Source organism: Zophobas morio, unplaced genomic scaffold (genome assembly GCF_036711695.1).
Source record: "Zophobas morio isolate AGI-343-1 ecotype UQ-CSIRO unplaced genomic scaffold, CSIRO_AGI_Zmor_V1 ptg000379l, whole genome shotgun sequence".
Lineage (NCBI taxonomy): Eukaryota > Metazoa > Arthropoda > Insecta > Coleoptera > Tenebrionidae > Zophobas > Zophobas morio.
Genome location: NW_026972483.1, coordinates 361,394 through 365,204, shown reverse-complemented (window position 1 = coordinate 365,204; position 3,811 = coordinate 361,394).

The window sequence follows — 3,811 nt, the reverse complement described above, 5'->3', positions numbered from 1 at the left end:
CGTTAACATAGAGGCCTAAAAATACGAGGAAGGCAATAGAAAAGAAAAATGTCAAAATCGCCAACGTTATCAAGAACTTGGGCCTATAAATCAATTTTTTGCGGGACTTATTGTTAACAGTTTCCTCTCCTCCAGAAAAACCTATAAATACAAGGGAAACTAGTACCTTAACTTTTTTTAAAATACAATGACTACCACTATTTTCTCTGTCGGATTTCGTGGGCATAATAATTCTTTAAGGCAATAACTTAGAAACTAAAGAAGTCGGAATAAATCTGAATAGTAAGCCAAAGCTTAGCGTGCAAGACGCGCTTTTATACTGTTTACGAAGCTTACGAGGAACATGATTATGTCAACGAGGGGGCCAAAAAGAATGCCCAAATGTAGTTTAAATTCCAGAGAAGAAGGTAACCAAATCATAAATTTTTATTCTTTCTACAAACTCTTCTATTGGGTACATTTGTCCACGTCTCTCCACACACTTTTATACTATTTGTGAAGCATAGGAGTCATAAGCCAACAAGGGGACTAAAAGAGTGCTCACGTGTAGGTTAAATTCCAAGAAAGAAGGCAACCAAACTCAAAAAGTATGTATCCTGCCTACAGGCTCTTCTATTAGGGACACAGGCACACGCCTCTCCAACAAATTGCACAATTCGTAAAAAGAGTTTTCTGTGTATTATAAAAAGTTCTCTTTCTTATAATTTTAAAAAAAAATAATACAGCATTGTCGCATGCTGAAATAATTTTTTTACATGCTGTCTTACTAAGCGTATAAGCACGCCGACATGTTTCCAATTCTACTTTCCCTGTTTAACTGTTAAGCTAAATATATCTTTAATTTTTCTTTATTTTTTTTTTTATTTACAACATCTATAACCTTTAGTGCTTATAGTAAAGTATATTATTACTAACTACGCTTTTAAACAATTAAGTGACATGACAACGCATACTAGAGTACGTGATAAAGTAGGTCATTTCTGAAATTTATTTATAAAAAATTTTATGGCTTCTATGCTATTGCTTCTTTGTTTTTGTTTAAATAACATGGTGAGTAAAAAATAGTTTATTTCAGCTTACTTAAAATTCACTTTAACGTGTTTCATTATAATTTTATATTTCTAATAAAATAAGGATAGATTACATAAATTTTTATACATCAAAGAAATAGTTTTAACAGTAATAAAGATAGTTCAGAATAAATTACTTAATATTAATCTAGAATAAATGAGAATAGTGCTCAACCCTTTAGGGGGCAAACTAGAGTTTAAAATAGAGTTGTTTTACGTTTTACTGGTAACTAAATTTACCACTACCTTATAGTATGTTGGCTGCGGCTAATTCCTTTAGAGCATGGTACTCAAGCTCACTAAAGATTGTTTCAGAGGCCCGAGACTGTCGTTTAGTCACAATTTCCATTGACCTACTCTCGCAAATTGAACTTAGGCGACAAGTGGTAAACATAGTTACCTGTAACCTGTAAGGAGTTAACCCGAAGGCTACAACGCTCTAAATCAACAGAGATTCGAGAAAAAAAGTACGAATAAACTTTATTAAAGTTTTTTACAGAATTAGATTTGATTTTTAACGGAATTTAGGAGCTCCCCTCTGTGGAAACCGAGAAAGTATTTTAAGTTTTAGGATTGCGAGATTGCTCAACTGTTAACATAATTAGCTATAAGGGTTAAGAGTGTTTGTAAAGAATTTTTCGTGATTTTAAAGGTATGGAATGCCAGCAAAATTCACGTAGCCTTATAAGTTTACTATTTTATAGGTAGCATTGGCATGGCCTCGTATTTGTTCTATGCTCAACCGACAGCACAGCGTTTCTTTTGGAAGTTTTCTTTTACTTGTGACTTTCTTTAATGTACTATAGAAAAGGTCTCCTTTTTACTGGGGATCTACATATGATTACTGTACTTTCGCATTATGACCCAATAAACTGTATTCTCCTAAAATATTTCAGCGGTTTCTTATTTAACAAGTTTGTCTACATCTTTTCAAAATAGTTTTACAGAAGCGCATGCTATATGAATTTTTACGTCAAAAGCATAGGTTATTCTCTCTACCCAATTTTTTATGTAGAAATATTTATTTTCTAATTTTTTTGGGTTTAATATTTGGCATTGAAGGTGTGTTTTATAATTAACAAGAAAACATATGATCTCTTTAGGAATTATCTCGTTTACTTATAGCTTTTTTACACTATTTTATTATAAAGGAATGGTCGGTTGCTCTATTACTTGCCTGTGGTGACCTATTTAAACTTTAGCTTTTACATTAGTACATTTGTATATTTCTGCGTAACGTGTAGCTTAAACTTATACACCAAACTAACCTGGCTTACCGGTTATAATATAATCTAAAGACCACACAGTTTGCTAGAGAGGTATAAAGTTTTTTTTTTCAATCAACTACAGAAAACATGAATGTGGCCTGCGCACTTAGATTCATTTTTATAACTGTTTTTCTTGTTTTGCACAACTTGCTATTTTTACTTGCATCGCTTTTGCTAACCATTCCGCCTGTTTAACTTCTTAACTAACTAACATATATATCTATCAAATGACTAATTATTTGTTTTGCATATAACTATATGAACTTTTTAAATAATAATTTTTATTTATTTTGTTATTAACGGTCGTTAAGGGTACTACTTCCATATATATATACAACAACAATTAATCACCAGTCAATTTGCTACGAGCGCCCCTCTGACAAAGGAGTTAGAGTTGCTTAAGGCGAAATTTAGTAAGTTACAAGAAAAAAGTAATTCTGAAAGACTATTTTATTTTAAGAAAGCGGAAGGAGTCAATAAGACTTAAGACTACTCTTGGCCCATAAATTTTAATCCTTATGCCGCGGTATAAGTTTTAGACAACGTTTAAATGTTCAAAGAGGACACGTTCTTCGCTTTTTTAGAATGAGATCTTAGAAAGTTACTTCTAGATTTGGAATTGCTTGGATGTTGTATAAATCGGTCCCGTCCGACAAAAAGCTTAAAGTAGTCTTTTTCCGTGTTTAAAGAAGATGGATGTAGGAGAGATCCAAGAAGATTTTGGAACACCAGAGGTTTCACCCTACTGAACTTATAAAGTCACGAAAATACAACTAAAATAGAACCCCCGCAACACATAGTCTAATCATAATACCCAAAAGTGAAAAAATTATTTTTAAAAGTTGAGACAGATTTATTTCTGTTTAACCTTTTAAGAAAAAGGTTTAAAAAAAGGTAGAATGTGATAATATTTTTTCTGCCAGTTATACAAACACCCGGACTAACTTTTCATTTCACAGTTCAAAAGGATTAAATAAACCGCGATTTCGAGACGTTTTTTAAGAGGAGGCATTAAACATGCCCCCATTGTGAGGGTTAACACTAGTGTAAAAATTTCAACAAATTAAGCTCTTACCAATCTACTACCTTTAAAGGTTTAGAGTTTACTTCACCGACTTAATTTTAAAAATATAATAGAGGGATGTCCTAGTGATTAGTTAACCTAGAAATTTTGCATTTTTATCTTTTGTTTATTTTTGTAAAGTATGTATTATACAGAAAGAGACTCCTGTTTTTTGGGTGAAGAGCTGATAGTCGGGGAGGCCTTGGCCGAAAGTGGTACTGGCCGGTGTCTCCAGGTGGCCTCGGACCTCGGGCCTAAAACTGCTTCTTTCAGTAGGGGTTAGCGGTTTTCCGAATGGCTGGAGTTCTGGCCCTACCCCCGATCTTCCCTGCTTTTATAGTTCTTCGGGATGGTCATGATAGTGTAAGCTCCTTCGGATGAGCATTGGTGCCCGCTTAGATCTGATTAAC